The following is a 12,083-nucleotide window of genomic DNA, read 5'->3' as shown; positions in this document are numbered from 1 at the left end:
TGACCGCAGACATTCCCTTCCCCGTGCAGCCCGCGGAGAAGGAAGGACAAGTGGCTCCAAGCTCGGGGAAAGCTGCTCCACCTCACTGACAATGCAGTCAACGCGACGCGGGTAACGCATGGCGTCTCGGGGTGCTGGCAGCGCTTGCCCCCACCCCCGCCACGGACAACAGTGAGAAATTCTGGACAAAAACGTCCACGTTGAAGGCATGAAGAGCGAGTCAACGGCGGAAACTGAAAGGGACCTGCGGGCGGTGAGATGTGGGGTTCATGGCGACACATCGGGAAGACGCGTGGGGGAGGTCAGCACCGCCAGTCACCGGGGGCGCAGACGAGAGCGCAGGGCACCACCACCTCACACGCGCCGCACCGAAGGCCAGCCGCGGATTCGGACGGGACACCCCGCTGACAAGGGGGCCCCGCTTCTTATGCAGTTAGATGTGCCCCCATCTCTCGACCCCACGATCCTGCTCCTAGGTGTTATCCAGGAGAAATGGAACGTGTCCGCAAAGGGACCTCGCTCAGATGCTCATAGTGGCTTTGTCCGTGGGACCAAAAACTAGAAACAACCCAGTGTCCAGCAGCAGGAGGACAAACTAGTTTACACAGTGGAACAGCATGCATCCACCAAGGGACGTGCCACAACACAACGAGGTGACTGTCACCGCCATGGGGGCAGGAGGCAGGCAGAGGGCGCCCCGCTACCTCACTCCAGTGCAGTGGGGAACGCGGGGAGAATGCCGGCGGGGGGTGCGTGAGGGAGCCTGGGAGCCGCGGACCGTTGCAGAGCTTCGCGGGGGCGTGCCACATGGGTGCAGCCATTTGTCAGTCACGGCTACGATTGTGCACTTCATCGCGCGTGCTAGAAAGGCTGTAAACACAACAGATGGGCGTCCAGATGTGACCAGAACGACAGGAAGAGGGAGGTGTGGACACGGTGACGGGGACAGGTCCGCTGCACTTCAACAAGCTTTGGTGAGGCTGTGGGCCCCGGCACGACACGCTTCCGGCAGGGACTGGGTTGGCACACGTCCGGGTGCGGGGGGCAGCTCGACCAGCGCCGGCCAGGTCAGCACCACGCACATGCTTCGACCCAGGTGTTCCGGGAACCTACGCTACGGAGAAGCTCGCACATGCGCAAAATGCCTTCCGCGTGCGGGTGACGCGCAAAATGCCTTCCGCGTGCGGGTGACGGCTGGAGAAGTTTGATGTCGGAAAAAGCTGCAAGAGCCGCAAATGCACATCGCAGGGGGCTCGATAAGGTGGGGTCCGCGCCTCGACTGGGAGGCTACACCGCCGGAAAGGCGAAGGCGCTGCGCACGCGGGGCTGGCGCGGGTGGCCTCCACGAGACGAGTGGCAGTTCTTAAGGGCAGGAGGCTGTGCCCTTCCATGGTGTGCCCGCCCTTTGGAGAAAGAGGGGGAGTGACGGGCACTTGAGCACGCGCGTGCGTGTGCACAGCACGCTCCCGGAAGGGTAGTCCGGAAACAGGTGACTTGGACGTCTTGGTCACTTGTGGAGGGAACTGGGTGCCTGCAGCATGGGGAAAGCGGGGCGACCTTTCTGTTTTCAATGACGTTACCAGTCACGAGTCATCAGTCCCAATGAAGTGGACCAGACTCCGCAGCCTTTTCCTGCTTCGCAAGATCCTCACCGCTTCATTCTGAGCGCTGTTTCCTTCTTCTCGAGTATTGTTTTCACCTTCATTCTTTGTCTTTAAAATATATACGGTGAAACCGCTCCCTCTCCCTTGCCCACTCTGTGCCCCCACCCACCTCGGCCCTGCCTTCAGGTCGCCACTCTTACTCATTTCTGGGGCGCCTGCTGTTCTTCTGTAAACAGAAGCGCACATTCCCCCCGTTATCGCCCCCGAGGGGGACGCCATGTGCGCTGTCTCGCTCGCTTTCACTGCAAAGCAGATCACAGGGACTGTTCCGGATCGGCACATGAACTCTTCCTTGGCCCTTGTTTGTCAACCGCTGCAGAGTCTCTGAGTGCGGGCGACACCGCACGTATTCAGTCCCCCAGAGACGGACACCGGGAGGTCTCCAAACTTCTGCTGCCAGAAGCGCTGATCAGCCAGTAACCGAATGGGACACCGAGTGGCACAGGGTGGGGACAGGAACCCGGCGGGAGAAGCGCTGTGACCCCGTTAGCGCGCACTGTCTGCAGAGCGGCTGCCCCCTCGCCACGCCCCTGGCACATTTTCCCACAGTCTTGCCAACTCCAGTACGCCACCAAACTCCAGTACGCCATCAAACGGTGGGATTTCTCAAAACCTGACAGGTAAAAAGTGGCAGTGAGGTATCATCCGAAGTCGTTCCTCTCGCCAGGAGGACGAGCCGCTTTCCCGATGCGCACGGGGCATCTGCGTCTCCTCTGGCTGGACTCTCTGCACGTGTCTTTTGCTCATTTTCCTACTGGGCGTTTCCACTCGTGTTAAGGAATTTGCTATTTTTTCCCAACTTGTTGTACGGTTTAATTCTTTTCCATTTATATCTTTGATCCTTTTGGTTTTAACTGGCATGTGGTCAAGCTATGGCTTTAACTGTATCGTTACCCAGATGAGCAACACTGCTTGTAGCCACTGTCCACCTTCGCCTTGCCTGGCCAGAGAGCAAGCCATCCCACATGGAGTCTCACGGGCTGTGCTGCTTGTGGCTCGCCCTGCGGTCACCATCCACAATGTTGGGCAGCCGCGCCACAAGCCTGGGCTCAATGGGCTGTCCGATGGATGAGCTTTGACCGCTGGCCAGGCTAGCTGCACTCACTCTTCTTTTTTTGGAGATTTCTTGACCATTTTTGCTTGTTCGTTTTCCATGTGAACGCTAGAGCGAGCGCATCTAGTTCAAGGCAAAAGCTGTGTTTACTCTGCCACTCCGGACAGCTTCTCTCCCACGCTCCACCAGAGCTGCTCGGGAAACCAGCAAGCTGCCAGGGGCCGAACCCGGCTGCGCTCCTGCCATGGCACCGCTCTAATGCCGCTCTCCGGGTGCTCTCCCACTGGTACGGTTCACCTCCACCTCGTCTCTGTACTCGCTGGCACGCCTCGGCCTCGGCCCGGCTCTCCTCGCTGTTAACGTCCGCTCCTTAGGGAATCTTCCCATGGTGGCAGATGCCACCTCTTGCCGTGCCTGCCATGACCTCACCTCTGAGTCCCCTCACATATGCAACAGCCAGGCCCCTCTCCAGAGTACCTTCCAGTAGCGCAAAGTGAAATGCCCTATTTCCCCACACACCCATCCTCACCCACTAAATAAAAGTCCCAGTGGGCCTGCAGTTCGAGCTGGGAGCTCGGTGGTCACCCTCGGCTCTTTGCTCCACCTCGCTCCACATCCCACAGGAAGTTCCGCGGTTCCTGCCTGCTGCATGTGTATGGGACCCCCCCACCTCCGGGCCAGCGCCCTAGCCCAAGCTGGCCATCCGAGCGGTCTCGGAATGGCACGAACCAGCCCAAGTCGGCGTCCGCCATTGGCGCCCCCCGCACTCGTGAGGCCGTCCACTGTCCTCCTCCCGGGGGCTCCCGCCCCCGCCTTCCCGCTGACCTCGCCCCAGCCCCCATCCTGAGCCTTTCTTCTCGGAAGCCTGGCATCACCAGCCTTGGACCTTCGTGCCGGGAGCTTTCATGCCCGGCTTAGTCACCCCCGGCCGGCCGGCCAGAAGAGTGGGGGTCGGGGTCCGGGGGACCGGAGACTGGGGTCCCGGGGTGCAGGCACCTCGGGTCCCAGGTTACACGCCCTCTCCTCACTCTCTATTAAGACCTGCCTGCTTTTATGACGCTAGCTGGGGGAGGGTCCTCGCGGGACACGTCGCCCCGCCACGCCCTCCCCGAGTGGACACTGCGGCCAGACGGGCGGCGGGGAAAGATCGGCTGCCGGAGCAGGCACCGGCCCGCGGCCCCGCCCGCGCCGGCCCGGAAGTCGCCGGTCGCACCGCGCATGCTCGCTCCCCCTCCCGCGCGCGCGCGTCACGTGGGGCGGGCCGCCCCGGGAAGTCCCCCTGGAAACGCGGGCGGAGGCCGCGGGTTCCGCCCCGCGCGCGGGGTGGCGGGTCACGTGCGGACCGAGGCCCCGGCTGCGCCGCGGGCTCACGCTCGCTCGCCGGGGATGACCGCACGGACGAGGCGCCGTCGTTCGCCCGAACACGGTGCTGACCCGTCCGTGGGATTTACCCCGTGAACTTACCTGTGCTCCTCCCTGCCGGGCGGTGGCGGCCTGACGATGGGCAGCCTATCTTGGAGTGTCCATCAGTGCCTGCCAGTGTCACTTGAGATTGGAGGCATGAACAAGGAGGACATGGTGGATGGGTTGTCCTCAAGCGCACCGTGGCCGCCCACTGTGACAGCAGGACCCAGGTCACCCAAGTCTGGGGTGCGGGGTGGAGAGACCCAAAGCCTGCACACCGATGGCGTCCGCTCAGGGCCCGGCTTGATTCAGGCCTCACGCCCCCTACCGAGCCCTCCTGCTTCCCCCAATCGGCTCCCACCCTCCAGATACCAGTGACCGCGTGTTCCGGTCCTCGTCAGGGGTGCTCGGCTCTGACCCCCAGCACCGCCCGCGGCACTCTGCATTTCCTGCCAGGCTCCTCTAAGCCCACTTCTCTGTGGACAGGAACCCTTCCACCAGCCTGATTGGGCCCAGCATGGGGGGACAGTCTTGGTTTTGTCCCTGGCTGGACTTACCCTGGGCCTCACCGGGCCAGAGTTGGGCAGCGGGATGCCGATGCAACCAGGTGGCGAGGCTCAGTGGAGCTTGGATTTCTCTGCAGGGGGCAGAGGAATGGTTTGGAGGCAGCAGAGGGATGGAGGAGAATTCTGACCCTGTCTCGCGGGACCGAGGTCCGTGAGCTCCAGAACAACTGCCACCACTCTAGAGGACCGGAACGCAAGTGGTATTCTCATTGCAGAGCTCGGTGTGGTACACATCTAGGAATCCTTCAGAACTTTCCACTTCCCTAATCCTGCTTCCAGCAAACAGCCTTCCTCAGATGACTCCCGCGGAGTAAACACCATCGGGGTTCCCTCCTCCGCCTTCCAGTTGGTCCCTAGGCCTCCCCTTTCCTTTCCTCCAGTCCGCTCTAAAAAAACAAGCTTAATTTTCTTTTTAAGCCACTAAAGTAAATTTAAGCAAATTCACTCATTTGCTTAAAAGCTTTATTTTCTCTAGGTTGGATAGATGGTTGGATAAATGGATGGATGGCTGGTATATCAGAAGCACTTTTGGCTTCAAGTAGCAGAAATTCTGACAAATGCAGTGGTTTGAACCAAGAGGGATTTCTTTTTCTCCCAAAACAAGAAGCCTGGAGGCGGGCATGCGTGCGTTAGTTCGGCAGCCCTGACACAGTGGTGTCAGGCCAGCATCTCTGCAATCCGATTGGCCTTTTTCTCGTGGTCAAAGAGGGTTGCCACAGCTCCAGACACCACATCCACGTTCCAGGCTGGATGAAGAGGGGAAAGGATAGAGACAGGGCCATCTCTTTTATCATGAAAACAGAATTCCCGGAAGTTTCCGGGTAGGCTTCCAGCTCCATCTCACTGGCCAGAACTGTGTCACCTTCACAAGGCTACTGCATCACCGCTGGGGATGTGGGCACTAAGCATCGAGAGAGAGAAGGGGACACGAGAGAGGAGCCATGGACTGTGGTGGACACGTGTCACTGTGGCTGCCCAGCATCTTTGGAATATCCTCTCTGCGTTCGATATTCATTAATCCTGTCTTTGCCACTTAGAATTCAGAAGGATGACATTGGTCAGCCCCCCGGCCACTGGGGCAGGTGTGTGACTTGCCGTGTGATGGGGCTGCCACATCTGCTCCCGGCAAAGGCCGCACACTCCTGGGGCCGGGGCTGACGGCTTCCTGCCGCAGCACACACGGCGGCTCTGGCTTGCTGGGGGCAGCAGATCCGTCACCCAGAGCCATCCAGCAGGGGTCTGGGCGCTGTTCCTGGACAAACAGTCTGACCCATGAGCCAACTCACAGCTCCTCGTGACTCCATATCTACTTAAATAAGCTTGAGTGGAGTCTGTTAACGTGATGGTTATGGGCGGGCCCATGTCCCCCCAGGCACGGTGTGGAAGCCCTAAACCCTGGTTGTGGTGCGTGTGACTTTACTTGGACACAGGGTCTTTGGAGACTTAATAAGTTAGGATGCGGTCGTGAGGGTCGGCCCGACTGGTGTCCTTATAAGAAGAGAGACATTTGGACACAAACACACAGGGAGAATGCCATGTGACAACAGAGGCAGAGACTGACGTGCCGCAGCCATGAGCCAAGGAACGTAGGACGGACGGCCACGAGCTGCCACTGGAGGAGGCAGAAAGGGTCCTCCCGGGAGCCTCAGAGGGAGCGCGGCCCCCCAACGCTGGCGTCTTGGGATGCCGGCCTCCGGGATGTGAGAGTAAACTTTTTAAAATTTTTATATTTTTACTTTTTTTCAATTATGGTTGACATAAATATTATATTAGTTTCGGGCGCACGGCACAGCGACGAGACGTTTTTATTACTCACGAAGCGACCACCCCGAGAAGCCAGTTCCCACCTGACACCGCACGCAGTTATCACAGCACCGCGGTCCCCATGCCGTGCCCCACGCCCCGGGACCGTCCTGCAGCTGCCCACGGGTGCCTGTCAACCCCTCCCCTCCACGCACCCCACCCCCGCCTCTGCCCCCGTCACGATCTCTGCACCTGTGAGCGTGGCTCCGTCGTTTCCTGTTCTCGGACCCCACACGTGCCGTGTGTGTTTCTCAGCCTGACCTGTTCCACTCAGCACCGCACCCTCTGCGTCCCCCACGTGGCTGCAGAGGGCGAGGTCGCATTCACCGTCACGGCTGAGTGACGTTCCGTTGCCTCTACACGCCCCCTCTTTATCCATCGTCTTCGGTGGGCGCCCAGGTGGCCTCCGCATCCTGGCTGCTGTGGCTCATGCTGCAGTGGACACGGGGACTCACGTGTCCCTTCAGAGTAGCGTTTGGGTTTCTTCAGGCGAATACCCGGCAGTGGGATAACTGGGTCCTTTTTCGTCTCTTGATATAGCCTTAGTTTTAAAGTCTAATTTGTCTGATATAAGTATTACCACCCCAGCCTTTGTGTATCTCCATTTCCATGAAACATTTCTTTCCATTCCTTCGCTTTCCGTCTGTGTGTCTTTCAATCCGAAGTGAGTCTCTTTTAGGCAGCATAGGGAAGGGTCTTGTTTTCTTATCTGTTCAGCAGCCCTATCTTTCGACTGGAGCATTTAATCCATTTACATTTACATTTTATTATTCATATTATTGATTTATTTTTCTTCCTAAGTCCCTGTAACATTTCCTGTAACACTGGCTTGGTGGCGATCAAGTCCTTTCGCTTTTTCTTGTCTGGGAAGTTCTTTATCTGTCCTTCAATTCAAAATGACAGCTGTGCTGGGCAGAGTAATTTTGATCGTCAGTCCTTACTTTTCATCACTTTGAGTATTTCCTGCCGATCCCTTCTTGGCTGCAAAGTCTCTGTTGAGAAATCAGCTGCCGGTCTTATGGGAGCTCCCGTGTAGGTAACTAACTGCTTTTCTCTTGCTGCTTTTTAAGATTCTCTTCGTCTTCAACCTTCGGCATTTTAATTATGATGTATCTTGGCGTGGGCCTCTTTGGGTTCATCTTGCTTGGGACTCTCTGTGCTTCCTGGGCTTGTGCGCCTATTCCTTCACCAGGTTAGGGAAGTTGTCAGTCGATATTTCTTGAAATAGGTTTTCAATTCCTTGCTCTCTCCTCCTTCTGGTACCCCTACGATGTGGATGTTGATATGCTTGATGTCCCAGAGGCCCCTTAAACTATCCTCATTTTTTTTGGATTCTCGTTGCTGTTCTGAGCGAGCGTTTTTTGCTACCTTATCTTCTAAGTCGTTGATTTGATCCTCTGCTTCATCCGACCTACTGTCGTTCCCTCTAATGGACTTTTCTTCTCGGTTATCGCATTCTTCATTTCTGACTGGTTCTTCTTTATGTTTTTCATCTCCATTTTTATGTTTTCTGTCTCTTTGTTCAAGTTCTCCCTGATTTCATCTACTCTTCCGCTAAGTTCGTTGAGCATCCTTATAAGCAGTGTTTTGAACTCTGCATCTGGTAGATTGCTCGTCTCCGTTTTGTTTAGTTCCTTTTCAGGAGCTTTGTTCTGTTCTTTCATTTGGGACATGTTCCTTTGTCTTCTCACTTTGGCTGCCTCCTCGTGTTTGTTTCTACGTGTTAGGCTGCTAATGGCTCCCGGTCTTCGTAGAGTGGCCTTTAAGTTGTAAGTGTCCTGTGGGGTCCAATGGCACTGTCTTCCCTGAGCCAGGTGCTCCAGGCGTGTCCCTCGTCTGGGTCGTGTGCACCCTCCTGTTGTAGTTGAGACTTGGTTGCTGTTTGCCCATCAGTGGGAGGGATTGACCCTTGGGCTGATTGGTCGTGAGGACCGGCCGTGACCAGTGGAGGAGCCGTTGTGCAGGGGCTGACCCCACAGAGCAGGATTTCTTTTAGCCGGGCTGTTGCCTGCCCTGTCTGCCCTTTGGTTGTGTCATTCTCAGATGTGACCCTGGGTGGTGATCTGGCTCAGACCAAAGCCGGCCTCCAGGCGTGCAGGCCAGAGCCTCCTGGGAGGGGCCCTGTCACAGGCCAAGTTCAGCTGCAGCCTGTGCCCTGCCTGGGGCCATCTGGCATGAACCATCAAGCAATCCGCAGACGGCCACCACCCACGTAGGCTTGGAAAGTGCCATGAGAGGCCAAGCCGCAAACTGAGGCTGGCTGCCACTAGTGCCGGGCTGGGGGCTGCTCAGCGAGAGGTACAGGGCACACTGAGGCCATATGTTGCTTGTTTGTGGTTTGTGAGCCTTTGAGAGACTTTAGGAAAGTCTCTAGCAAGAGCCAAGACAGGCCGTTTGTATGAAAAGCCACTGGAGGAGGCTTGGGTGGCCCGCAATTGGGAGGGGTGGGATCTCAGGGAATCACCTAGGCAGGGTGACCAGTGTCAGCCAGGTTGATGGAGACTCAGATATGATGGCCTCCTGGGTCTGCACGCAGGAGCGGGGAGGGCTCAACCAAGGAACCATGGCTTCTGCCAACACTTCTGTCCAGTAGAGAGCTGCCCCTCCAGCCCTTGTCCTGAAGCCTGACGACTCATTGTCTCCCCGTGTGTCCCTGGTGCTGCTGCCCCAGCGCTGGAGCTCGGAGCAAACAAGCCCATCAGCAGTGAGTCCACGTGGATCGGTAAGCGGAACGTCTGTGACTCCCGCCGCTTCCTCTCACTCAGCCACCATCCCCCTGGTTCTCACGGCCAGAGGTTGTGGGAACGTCTCTTCCCAGCACTGGAACCCTGGGCTGGGGAGCCCGGTGTGGGGCCGGGACCCCTTGCTCCTCCTGGGGGAACTCCACACCTCCACAGCCAGACGTCCCTCCTGATTCTCAACCACGACACGCGGGTGTGGGACCAGCCCGTTCTGTCTCTGCCCCTCCTCCCAGTCTCGAGGCGGCCACTTCTGTGTGTCCCCAGTTGTAGGACTCTGTGCAGCTCGCCTTCAGGCGACTCCCCACGATGGCTGCTCTGTAGTTTCATTGTCATTTTGATGTAGGTGTGAGGGGAGGTGGGCACAGCATCTGCTTCCTCCACTATCCTGACTGGAAGCCAGGGAGAGTAAGCTTCTGTTGTTGGAAGCCCCCAGTTTGGGGTCCTGTGTCACAGCAGCCCCAGGACACTAGTACAGCACTGGGAGCCCCACCCGCTCCCCCCAGACAGCAGCGTGTGTGAGCGGGCGGTGGGTGCGGGTACCCATTCGGCAAGCTTTGCTTGTGGAGAGGTTCCTGGATCCTGAGAGAGGCCAGCCTCAGTCCAGACTGCTCCTAGGGCTGTTGGGGCCATTGCGAGGCTGGGCAATGGCTGGCCGGGGTGTGCCACCTCTGGGCGCGCAGTGGTGCAGGCGAGGTGAGCTTTGTCCCACTCCCTGGAGCCCTGACGGTGCTCCAAAAGATTCACCTGAATGGGGTTGGAAGTGCCCGGAAGCGGGGCCACGGCCAGCAGCAGAGTCCGTGGGCCACCCTGGAACGGAGTGCTTGGCGAAGCACTCAGAGCCCACTTTGTCCCGGTGCTTCGCAGCTCGGGGCCTCAGAGTAGCCGGCACCATGTGGATGGCGCGGGGTGCGGGCCTGGGTGGGGAGCCCGGTAGCAGAGAGCAGAGCCCGCCGTGCGCGGAGACTTCGTGAGGCCTGTCTGCGGGGCACGGGCAGCGTTGGGGGCGCGGGGGCGGGAGCTGAGATGGCGCGGTGCCTGGGGCTGGGAAGAGGGGGTGGCTGCTGCCACCGGAAGCACACGGTGGCGAGGCTGGCGGGGTTTCAGTGCCAGGGTCTCTCACTGCACCAGCCCCTTCCAAACCCTGGGAGGGCCCCCGGAAATGCACTTGCATAGTCACATGATTTTGAAAATTCGTGAAAGTTATATATAAAGATATAGGTGTATAAAATGTAAACATATACGAAAGATACGTCTGTGCGTGAGTGTGTGTGTGTGTGTGTGTGGCACACACGCAAATGCACATGCTCCGGCTGACCAAACAGCAGCACAGAGCTGGTGGTTTACGTGAACCTAGAGCTGGTGTCTTCTCAGAGTCTGGAGGCCAGAAGCTGGGGTCCAGGTGTCAGCCCCGCCGGGCCCTCCGGGGCCTCTCCTTGCCAGGTCCCCCCGTCTGTCCCTGCGTCCTCACGTGGTGGTCCTCTGTGTGCGTCTGCGCCATAATCTCTTCTCAGAAACTCCCCCGTCGTGCTGGGTCACACCCGACCCAGCCGCCTCATTTGAACTCGATCGCTTTGTAAGGACCCCACGTCCAAATGCAGTTACGTTCTGAGGTGCTGGGGACTGGAGCTTCAACGACGGATTTTTTAATTTTGGAGGCACACGATTCGGCCCATAGCTATATAACTATAGCCATAACCAACCGTAACTATGTGCATATTTTACATATTGTATCTCTAGCTATGTAGACATTTTCTCTCAGAGAGGAACTCAGAGATGTGTATGTTGGGCCCCGTGAACCGAGGCTGCCTGTGTGGGGCCAGGAAGAGCTGAAGCCTGGAGGGCTGCGGGGCGGAGGTCCGCGTGGGTGCCGCGTCAAAGCGGGGAGCGTGCCCGAGCCGCTCCCTGTCCCCCTTTCAGTCTCCTGCCAGGGACCCCACTGGCCACTCCTCGCCGAGTTCCAGCTGGCCAGGGAGCCGGGCGATGCCCACGCCGCACTGCAGCCCGGGACGGGGAAGAACCGGGGGGCGGGGGAGAACCGGGGGGCGGGGGAGAACCCGGCGCTGCACAGCGCGCCCCTCTGAACTCTGCGTCCACGCCGGTCCTTCAGCGGGTGAGGTCCTCACACCGAACACGAGGGGAAGGAGGAAGGTCAGCGCAGGCCCTGCCCGCCCCCGGGACGCCGAACCGTCGTGTCGCCACGGAGAAGATGGAAGGAAATGGCGAATGCGCCTGCCACGCCCGCTGCCGCGCCCAGCGATGGCCGAGTTGCCACCGCCGCGCTCCGCGCCCAGCCCCGCACCAGGGAGAGTCCGCGCCCAGCAGGGCAAGGCTTACTGGTCAGGAAGGCGCCGACCGGGAAGACGGGAGACCTAGGGGTTCAAGCCCATCTTAAGAAAGGACAGAGGTCAGACCTCTTTTATGCCAAGGGGCGATGGGAGGGGCAGGTGGTGATTGCCCACTGAGGACATTCCGGCGCCACCAGGGGCCGAGGAAGGTCATGAAACTTCTTTGTTCTTAGTCTGTGGACTCCAGTTGATGTGAGTCTGTTCGCGAGGTTCCTGCAAACCTTTGATGAACAGTCATTATTTTTGCACGTGCTCCCATATGTCCCCCGAGAGGCACCTCCTGGAAAGAGGCTGTCTTTGTAAAGCTCAAGCCAGACCAGAATTTCTCTAATGATCGGCACGTCTACCTGCTGGACAAAGCGGGAGCGATTAGCCTGACGGCCGTGGGGACAACGCGGGCTGGGACAAGATGGAGCCGGAGGGGCCGAGCATGTCACTCTGTTACGCAGGTGGCCGTGCTCGAGCCTGGGTGTGTGCCCACAGCAGCATGGCCCCCTGGGCCTGAA

Source organism: Pteropus vampyrus, unplaced genomic scaffold (genome assembly GCF_000151845.1).
Source record: "Pteropus vampyrus isolate Shadow unplaced genomic scaffold, Pvam_2.0 Scaffold320, whole genome shotgun sequence".
In the NCBI taxonomy this organism is placed as follows: domain Eukaryota; kingdom Metazoa; phylum Chordata; class Mammalia; order Chiroptera; family Pteropodidae; genus Pteropus; species Pteropus vampyrus.
Note: the sequence above shows the minus strand (reverse complement) of the source record.